Below are 11,383 nucleotides of genomic sequence, written 5' to 3' on the forward strand. Positions count from 1 at the left end.
GCTAGGCCTCCGGTTAGTAGGTTAGTCCCAAAAATAATATAAAAGTGTATAATAAAGCCCAATAATGTCCAAAACAGAGGATAATATATCATGGAGCAATCAAAAATTATAGATACATTGGAGACGTATCAAGCATCCCCAAGCTTAATTCCTGCTCGTCCTCGAGTAGGTAAATGATAAAAACAGAATTTTTGATGTGGAATGCTACTAGGCATAATTTCAATGTAATTCTTCTTAATTGTGGTATGAATATTCATATCCGAAAGATTCAAGACAAAAGTTTAATATTGACATAAAAATAATAATACTTCAAGCATACTAACTAAGCAATTATGTCTTCTCAAAATAACATGGCCAAAGAAAGTTATCCCTACAAAATCATATAGTCTGGCTATGCTCTATCTTCACCACACAAAGTATTTAAATCATGCACAACCCCGATGACAAGCCAATCAATTGTTTCATACTTTTGACATTCTCAAACTTTTTCAATCTTCACGCAATACATGAGCGTGAGCCATGGACATAACACTATATGTGGAATAGAATGGTGGTTCTGGAGAAGACAAAAAAGGGAGAAGATAGTCTCACATCAACTAGGCGTATCAACGGGGTATGGAGATGCCCATCAATAGATATCAATGTGAGTGAGTAGGGATTGCCATGCAATGGATGCACTAGAGCTATAAGTATATGAAAGCTCAGCAAAAGAAACTAAGTGGGTGTGCATCCAACTCGCTTGCTCACGAAGACCTAGGGCATTTTGAGGAAGCCCATCATTGGAATATACAAGCCAAGTTCTATAATGAACAATTCCCACTAGTATATGAAAGTGATAACATAGGAGACTCTCTATCATGAAGATCATGGTGCTACTTTGAAGCACAAGTGTGGTAAAAGGATAGTAGCATTGTCCCTTCTCTCTTTTTCTCTCATTTTTGTATTTGGGCCTTTTTTATGGCCTCTTTTTTTGGGCTTCTTTGGCCTCTTTTTTATTTATTTTTCGTCTGGAGTCTCATCCCGACTTGTGGGGGAATCATAGTCTCCATCATCCTTTCCTCACTTGGGACAATGCTCTAATAATGATGATCATCACATTTTTATTTACTTACAACTCAATACTTAGAACAAAATATGACTCTATGTGAATGCTTCCGGCGATGTACCGGGATATGCAATGAATCAAGAGTGACATGTATGAAAGAATTATGAACGGTGGCTTTGCCACAAATACGTCAACTAAATGATCATGCAAAGCAATATGACAATGATGGAGCGTGTTATAGTAAACGGAACGGTGGAAAGTTGCATGGCAATATATCTCGGAATGGCTGTGGAAATTCCATGATAGGTAGGTATGGTGGCTATTTTGAGGAAGGTATATGGTGGGTGTATGATACCGGCGAAAGGTGCGCGGTATTAGAGAGGCTAGCAATGGTGGAAGGGTGAGAGTGCGTATGATCCATGGACTCAACATTAGTCATAAAGAACTCATATACTTATTGCAAAAATCTACAAGTTATCAAAGCAAAGTATTACACGCATGCTCCTAGGGGGATAGATTGGTAGGAAAAGACCATCGCTCGTCCCCGACCGCCACTCATAAGGAAGACAATCAATAAATAAATTATGCTCCGACTTCATCACGTAACGGTTCACCATACGTGCATGCTACGGGAATCACAAACTTTAACACAAGTATCTCTCAAATTCACAACTACTCAACTAGCATGACTCTAATATCACCATCTTTATATCTCAAAACAATTATCAAGCATCAAACTTTTCTTAGTATTCAACACACTCATAAGAAAGTTTTTACTAATCTTGAATACCTAGCATATTAGGATTATTTAAGCAAATTACCATGCTATTTAAGACTCTCAAAACAATCTAAGTGAAGCATGAGAGATCAAGTTTCTATAAAACAAATCCACCACCATGCTGTAAAAGATATAAGTGAAGTACTAGAGCAAAACTATATAACTCAAAAGATATAAGTGAAGCACATAGAGTATTCTAATAATTTCCGAATCATGCGTGTCTCTCTCAAAAGGTGTGTACAGTAAAGATGATTGTGGTAAACTAAAAATCAAAGACTCAAATCATACAAGACGCTCCAAGGAAAACACATATCATGTGGTGAATAAAAATATAGCTCCAAGTAAAGTTACCGATAGAAGTAAACGAAAGAGGGGATGCCTTCTGGGGCATCCCTAAGCTTTGGCTTTTAGGTGTCCTTAGATTATCTTGGGGGTGCCATGGGCATACACAATCTTAGGCTCTTGCCACTCCTTGTTCCATAATCCATCAAATCTTTACCCAAAACTTGAAAACTTTACAACACAAAACTTAAAGTAGAAAATCTCGTGATCTCCGTTAGCGAAAGAAAACAAAACACCACTTAAAGGTACTGTAATGAACCAATTATTTATTTATATTGGTGTTAAACCTACTGCATTCCAACTGCTCTATGGTTTATAAACTATTTTACTAGCCATAGATTCATCAAAATAAGCAAACAACACACGAAAAACAGAATCTGTCAAAAACAGAACAGTCTGTAGTAATCTGTAGCTAACGCAAAATATGGAACCCCAAAAATTCTAAATAAATTTCTGGACGTGAGGAATTTATCTATTAATCATCTTAAAAAATGATTAACTAAATATCACTTTCCAAATAAAAATGGCAGCTGTTCTCGTGAGCGCTAAAGTTTCTGTTTTTTACAGCAAGATTAACAAGACTTTCCCCAAGTCTTCCCAACGGTTCTACTTGGCACAAACACTAATTAAACACAAAAAACACAACCAAAACATAGGATAGATAAATTATTTATTATTAAACAGGAGCAAAAAGCAAGGAAGAAAAATAAAATTGGGTTGCCTCCCAACAAGCGCTATCGTTTAACGCCCCTAGCTAGGCATAAAAGCAAGGATAGATCTAGGTATTGCCATAATAGTAAGATAGATCATTAAAGCTCATTTCATACTCTCTATGTTCGGCAGCAAGTTTTCTTTGAGGCAAGCAAAAGTAATCAAAAGGGCTAAATTTAATGGGACAAAAGTCCCAAAGGTCAACTTTGGGAGGTATAGGTTCCTCTCTTGGCCCTTCGTATTGCACAACCAATTCATCATTGTAAGCATTCTTTTGATAGAACTTTGTGAGCCTATATTCAAGAGAATATCCTAGTTCATTATTTCGAATAGCCAAATCATCATTAAGTTCAGAAATTCTATCAACTAGAACATTGGTAGGAACCCTTTTTCTAAGATTTCCATTGAAAGCAACATAGTCTAGAGATTGAAAACGCATTATTTCCTCTTGATCAAAAAGGATAGCCTCTATGGGAGGACGGCAAGCGTCCACCCTATAATGTGCAAAGATTTCTTTGGCCTCTTTTATTATGAATCTAAACTCATGAGCCAAAAAGATAGTAGCGGCACGCTTAACAGAAGAATGCTCAATATTAGAAAATTCTAGGAAAATTCTTTGTATGCAAGGTTGCATGTGCATAAATTGCATTTCAAGTTCAACTACAAGCATGGCAATAGAGTCCGCAAGACTACTAGTTCTATGAAGGATAGAACTGCCCATAGAAGGCAAAGCACTGGCACAAGAAAAGAAATCTTGGATGACTCCTTTTCCAATAATATTACCACTACCAATACGGAATTTTTTTGTATGTAAGATATGGGGTTCTTTAGCAGGAGCTTCAGAATTTGTCATGATGTTATTATTGTCCATGTCAACAATAATTTCCCCAATTTCAGACATAACGGCGGAAAATGTAAGGGGTAAAGAAAAGGCAAATTGAGAAAGAGAGGGAGGATAGAGAGAGAGTGGGCGAATAAAACGGCAAGGGTGAAGTGGGGAAGATGAAAACGAGAGGCAAATGGCAAATAATTTAATGCGGGAGATAAGGGTTTGTGATGGGTACTTGGTATGTTGACTTTTGCGTAGACCTCCCCGGCAACGGCGCTAGAAATCCTTCTTGCTACCTCTTGAGCATTGCGTTGGTTTTCCCTTGAAGAGGAAGGGGTGATGCAGCAAAGTAGCGTAATTATTTCCCTCAGTTTTTGAGAACCAAGGTATCAATCCAGTAGGAGGCTACGCGCGAGTACCTCGCACCTACACAAAACAAATAAATCCTCGCAACCAACGCGATAAGGGGTTGTCAATCCCTACACGGTCACTTATGAGAGTGAGATCTGATAGATATGATAGGATAATATTTTTTGTATTTTTATGATAAAGATGCAAAGTAAAATAAAAACAAAGTAAAAAAGCAAAGGAAATAACTAAGTGTTGGAAGATTAATATGATGAAGATAGACCCGGGGCCATAGGTTTCACTAGTGGCTTCTCTCAAGAGCATAAGTATTTTACGGTGGGTGAACAAAATACTCTTGACCAATTGACAGAATTGAGCATAGTTATGAGAATATCTAGGTATGATCATGTATATAGGCATCACGTCTGTGACAAGTAGACCGACTCCTGCCTGCATCTACTACTATTACTCCACACATCGACCGATATCCAGCATGCATCTAGAGTATTAAGTTCATAAGAACAGAGTAACGCCTTAAGCAAGATGACATGATGTAGAGGGATAAATTCATGCAATATGATAAAAAAACATCTTGTTATCCTCGATGGCAACAATACAATACGTGCCTTGCTGCCCCTACTGTCACTGGGAAAGGACACTGCAAGATTGAACCCAAAGCTAAGCACTTCTCCCATTGCAAGAAAGATCAATCTAGTAGGCCAAACCAAACTGATAATTCAAAGAGACTTGCAAAGATAACCAATCATACATAAAATAATTCAGAGAAGATTCAAATATTGTTCATAGATAAACTTGATCATAAACCCACAATTCATCGGTCTCAACAAACACACCGCAAAAGAAGATTACATCGGATAGATCTCCACAAGAGAGGGGGAGATCATTGTATTGAGATCCAAAAAGAGAGAAGAAGCCATCTAGCTAATAACTATGGACCCGAAGGTCTGAGGTAAACTACTCACACTTCATCGGAAGGGCTATGGTGTTGATGTAGAAGCCCTCCATGATTGATGCCCCCTCCGGCGGAGCTCCAGAACAGGCCCCGAGATGGGATCTCGTGGATATAGAAAGTTACGTCAGTGGAATTAGGGATTTTTGCTCCATATCTGATCGTTTGGGGGTACGTAGGTATATATAGGAGGAAGGAGTACGTCGGTGGAGCAACAGGGGGCCCACGAGGGTGGAGGGCGCGCTTGGGGGGGGGGGGTAGGCGCGCCCCCCTACCTCGTGGCTTCCATGTTGGTTGCTTGACGTAGGGTCCAAGTCTCCCGGATCTTGTTCGTTCCAAAAATCACGTTCCCAAAGGTTTCATTCCGTTTGGACTCCGTTTGATATTCCTTTTCTTCGAAACCCTAAAATAGGCAAAAAACAACAATTCTGTGCTGGGCCTTCGGCTAGTAGGTTAGTCCCAAAAATAATATAAAAGAGTACAATAAAGCCCAACAATGTCCAAAACAGAGGATAATATAGCATGGAGCAATCAAAAATTATAGATACGCTGGAGACGTATCAACCCCTTCCTTCGGCGGCGCTGCCGAAGTCCACCAAGTTTTCACGTTTGAACATCGAGAGATCGTTGTTTCCCCGCCGTCGCCTGTAGGGTTGAGGCCGGCTAACCCCAGGGTCGCGAGGGCATGGCGGATCAGGGTAGTCCGGGAGGTGAGGGAGGCAAGAAGGGAGTTGCAGGAGAGGGAGTTGTCCGAGGTGGGGAGGGATCGGGATGTGGGTTGGAGCCATCAGGTTTGTCCGGGGCGGAAGGAGATGCAGGCGAGGGGATCACAAAAACCATGGAGACAGATCAGGAAGATGCAAATGAAACATACTGGGACCATTATGGACCCGATCCAAATCTTGAAGATGCTTTTGAAGGATTGAATCTGCATGGTGAGGAGGAGGAAGATCTTGATCTATTAGGAGAGGTGGATGAATTGATAAAAGAGGTTCGGTGGCTGGCGCTATTTAGGGTTCGTACTATGCGGCCGTTTAGCCACGCTGCCCTACTAAACTCGATGAGGAACGCGTGGGCTTGAGCGCAAGGGGTGACTTTCAATATCAAAGGTCCCAACCTGTTTCTGGCTCATTTCCATTGCTTGGGTGATTGGAAGCGCGTAATGGAAGGAGGCCCGTGACAGTTTCGGAGGGATCCAGTTGTGATGGTGGAGTATGATGGTTTCACGAATGTATCCGACTATGCATTGAATATATACCTGCTGTGGGCAAGAATAAAAGGTTTACCGAATGGTTTAACAAGGAAGAAAGAGCTAGCTGAGAAGGTGGCGAAGAAGGTAGGAGAACCCCCATTCACGGTGGTGGTGAATGAAGGCAGAATAAACCCCTCAATCTACTTGAGGGTTAGGGTTTTTGTTAATGTCATGAATCCAGTTGTAAGGTTTGTCCCCATTACTCTGAAGGATAGGAAGAAATATCATGTGTACTATGAGAAACTTCCAGACTTCTGTTATTTCTGTGAACGTATGGGGCATGTAGTGGAGGAATGTGGTGATGGAATACATGACCGCAACCAGTGTGAATGGAACGATTCTCTGCTGTGGGTCGGGGAAGCAACCGGAGGTGGTGCAAGGGGAGGTAGGGGTAGCTAGAATGATGGGGGTAGAGGAGGTGGTGGAAACAGTGGAGGTAGTCATGGAGGAAGAAGGGGCAGTGGAGCTCGAGGGGAGAGAGGAGGAAGGATGCAGAATGCAGCAGGGAGGGGAGGTGACTCAGAGGTAGTAGATGATTTTGTGGGCATGGATTTGGTCCAATACAAGATGATGATGATGGATGAGGAACGAACTACTCGGAAGAGGCTGGTGTCTGATGATGGGACTATTAATGTAAGAGGACAACTAGTTCCTAATCTTGCTGGCAAGGTGGCTGGTACGGTCATGTTGATTGAGAATGGAGGGGCTGATGGACCTCATGCTATGGATCCTAACACCACTCCATGGAAGCAACCTATTGTGAAAAGAAGGCGCCAGGGGGAAGAAGTTGTAGGCGAGGTCTGAGATGATATGGATACGGCAAATGAGGCGGCCTCCAAGAGGGAGGACCACCATGCCAAATGAATTGCCTATGTTGGAACTGCCGGCGTGGGGGGAATACCCGGACAGTTTGCGAACTTGCGACATTGACAAAGTCGCATTCCCCCATAGTGGTATTCTTGTGTGAGACTAGACAGAAGGAAAGTAAGATGAAGAGAATAAGGAACCGACTGGGCTTGAAAGGTTTTGCCGGGGTGGACAGCGATGGCATGAGTGGAGGCCTTGCACTCTACTGGCATGAGTGATACGTCCATTTTGCATCATGCTTTTATATCAATATTTATTGCATTATGGGCTGCTATTACACATTATGTCACAATACTTATGCCTGTTCTCTCTTATTTTGCAAGGTTTACATGAAGAGGGGGAATGCCGGCAGCTGGAATTCTGGGCTGGAAAAGGAGCAAATATTAGAGACCTATTCTGCACATCTCTAAAAGTCCTGAAACTCCAAGGGAATTATTTCCAAAATATATAAAAAATATTGGGCGAAGAAAGTACCAGAGGGGGGCCACCCACCGTCCATGAGGGTGGAGGGCGCGCCCCCTGCCTCGTGGGCCCCCTGGTGGCCCTCTGATGCCCATCTTTGGCTATATGGAGTCTTTCACCGAAGAAAAAATAATAAGAAAGCTCACAGGATGAAACTCCGCCGCCACGAGGCGGAACCAATCTAGGGCTCCGGTGGAGCTGTTCTGCCGGGGAAACTTCCCTCCGGGAGGGGGAAATCAGCACCATCATCATAACCAACTGTCCTCTCTTCGGGAGGGGGTCAATCTCCATCAACATCTTCACCAGCACCATCTCATCTCAAACCCTAGTTCATCTCTTGTATCCAATCTTTGTCCCAAAGCCTCAGATTGGTACCCGTGGGTTACTAGTAGTGTTGATTACTCCTTGTAGTTGATGCTAGTTGGTTTATTCGGTGGAAGATCACATGTTCAGATCCTTTATGCATATTAATACCCCTATGATTATGAACATGAATATGATTTGTGAGTAGTTACGTTTGTTCCTGAGGACATGGGAGAAGTCTTGCTATAAGTAGTCATGTGAATTTGGTATTCGTTCGATATTTTGATGAGATGTATGTTGTCATCCCTCTAGTGGTGTCATGTGAACATCGACTACATGACACTTCACCATTGTTTGGGCCTAGAGGGAGGCATTGGGAAGTAATAAGTCGATGATGGGTTGCTAGAGTGACATAAGCTTAAACCCTAGTTTATGAGTTGCTTCGTAAGGGGCTGATTTGGATCCATATGTTTCATGCTATGGTTAGGTTTACCTTAATACTTCTGTTGTTGCGGATGCTTGCAATAGGGGTTAATCATAAGTGGGATGCTTGTCCAAATAAGGGCAGTACCCAAGCACCGGTCCACCCACATATCAAATTATCAAAGTACCGAGCGCGAATCATATGAACGGGATGAAAACTAGCTTGACGATAATTCCCATGTGTCCTCGGGAGTGCTTTACTTCATATAAGAGTTTGTCCAGGCTTGTCCTTTGCTGCAAAAAGGATTGGGACATCTTGCTGCACCTTATTTACTTTTATTACTTGCTACTCGATACAAATTAGCTTATCACAAAACTATCTGTTACCGATAATTTCAGTGCTTGCAGAAAATACCTTGCTGAAAACTGCTTATCATTTCCTTATGCTCCTCGTTGGGTTCGACACTCTTACTTATCGAAAAGGCTACAATAGATCCCCTACACTTGTGGGTCATCAAGACTCTTTTCTGGCACCATTGCCGGGGAGTGAAGCACCTTTGGTAGGTGGAATTTGGTAAGGAAAAATTTATATAGTGTGCTGAAATTTACTGTCACTTGTTACTATGGAACATAATCCTTTGAGGGGCTTGTTCGGGGTATCTTCACCCCGACCAGTAGAGCAAATAGTTGCTCCTCAACCTACTGAACCTACTAAAAATGTCTACTTTGAAATCCCTTTGGGTACGATAGAGAAACTGCTAGCTAATCCTTTTACAGGTGATGGAACATTACATCCCGATTTGCACCTAATCTATGTGGATGAAGTTTGTGGATTATTTAAGCTTGGAGGTATGCCCGAGGATGTTATCAAGAAGAAGGTCTTACCTTTATCTTTGAAGGGAGAGGCATTGACATGGTTTAGGCTATGTGATGATATTGGATCATGGAACTACCAACGATTGAAACTGGAATTTCATCAGAAGTTTTATCCTATGCATCTTGTTCATCGTGATTGTAATTATATATATAATTTTTGGACTCGCGAAGGATAAAGCATCGCTCAAGCTTGGGGGAGGCTTAAGTTAATGTTATATTCATGCCCCAATCATGAGCTCTCAAAAGAAATGATTATTCAAAAAATTTATGCTCGGCTTTCTCTCAGTAATCACTCCATGCTCGATACTTCTTATACTGGATCTTTTATGATGAAGACTATTGAATTCAAATGTGATTTATTGGAAAGAATTAAACGCAACTCTAAAGATTAGGACCTCGACGAAGGTAAGGAGTCAGGTATAACACCTAAGTTTGATTGTGTTAAATCTTTTATGGATACTGATGCTTTCTGTGAATTTAGCACTAAATATGGACTTGACTCTGAGAAAGTAGCTTCTTTCTGTGAATCCTTCGCTACTCATGTTGATCTCCCTAAGGAGAAGTGGTTTAAATATAATCCTCCCATTAAAGTAAAAGTAGTTGCAACTATTAAAGTTGAAGAAAATACTATCACTTATAATGATCCTATTGTTCCTACTGCTTATATTGAGAAACCACCTTTCCCTATTAGAATAAAGGATCATGCTAAAGCTTCAACTGTGGTCAACAAAAGTAATATTAAGACACCCAAACCCCCTGAGAAAATTAAAGTTGAACCTAGTGTTGCTATGGTTAAAGATCTCTTAGCCGGTAACATTGATGGGAATGTTATTTACTTCTGCAATGAGTCTGCTAGAATTGCTAGACCTGATACTAAAAATAAACATAGACCTGTTGTAGGCATGCCTGTTATTTCTGTTAAAATAGGAGATCATTTCTATCATGGCTTATGTGATATGGGTGCTAGTGCAAGTGCAATACCTCATTCCTTTACAAAGAAATTATGCATGATATTGCACCTGCTGAAATAGAAGAGATTGATGTTACAATTAAGCTTGCCAATAGAGATACTATTTCACCAGTTGGGATTGTTAGAGATGTTGAAATCTTGTGTGGGAAAGTTAAATATCCTGCTGATTTTCTTGTTCTTGGTTCCCCACAAGATGACTTTTGTCCCATTATATTTGGTAGACCCTTCTTGAATACTATTAATGCTAAGATAGACTGCAATAAGGATATTGTTTCTGTTGGTTTAGGGGATATGTATCATGAGTTTAATTTTGCTAAATTTCGTAGACAACCCCATGATAAAGAATTGCCTAGTAAACATGAAATTATTGGTCTTGCTTCTATTGCAGTGCCTCCTAGTGATCCTTTAGAACAATATTTGCTAGACCATGAAAATGATATGTTTATGAATGAAAGAAGGGAAATAGATGAAGTATTCTTTAAACAGGGACCTATTTTGAAACACAACTTGCCTGTTGAAATCCTAGGAGATCCTCCTCCACCTAAGGGTGATCCCGTGTTTGAGCTTAAACCTTTACCTGATACTCTTAAATATGCTTATCTTGATGAGAAAGAGATATATCCTGTTATTATTAGTGCTAACCTTTCAGAGCATGAAGAAAAGAAATTATTGAAAACTCTGAAGAAGCACCGTGCTACTATTGGATATACTCTTGATGATCTTAAGGGCATTAGTCCCACTCTATGCCAGCACAAAATAAAGCTGGAGAAAGACGCTAATCCAGTTGTTGATCACCAACAACGGTTAAATCCTAAGATGAAAGAAGTGGTAAGAAAAGAAATACTAAAGCTTCTGGAGGCAGGTATAATTTATCCTGTTGCTGATAGTCAATGGGTAAGTCCTGTCTATTGTGTCCCTAAGAAGGGAGGTATTACTGTTGTCCCTAATGATAAAGATGAATTGATCCCACAAAGAATTGTTACAGGTTATAGAATGGTAATTGATTTCCGCAAATTAAATAAAGCTACTAAAAAGGATCATTACCCATTGCCTTTTATTGATCAAATGCTAGAAAGATTATCCAAACATACACATTTTTGCTTTCTAGATGGTTATTCTGGTTCCTCTCAAATGCCTGTGTCAAAAGAGGATCAAGAAAAGACAACTTTTACTTGATCTTTTGGTACCTTTGCTTATAGATGTATGC

This window comes from Triticum aestivum, chromosome 1A (assembly GCF_018294505.1).
Source record: "Triticum aestivum cultivar Chinese Spring chromosome 1A, IWGSC CS RefSeq v2.1, whole genome shotgun sequence".
NCBI lineage: Eukaryota > Viridiplantae > Streptophyta > Magnoliopsida > Poales > Poaceae > Triticum > Triticum aestivum.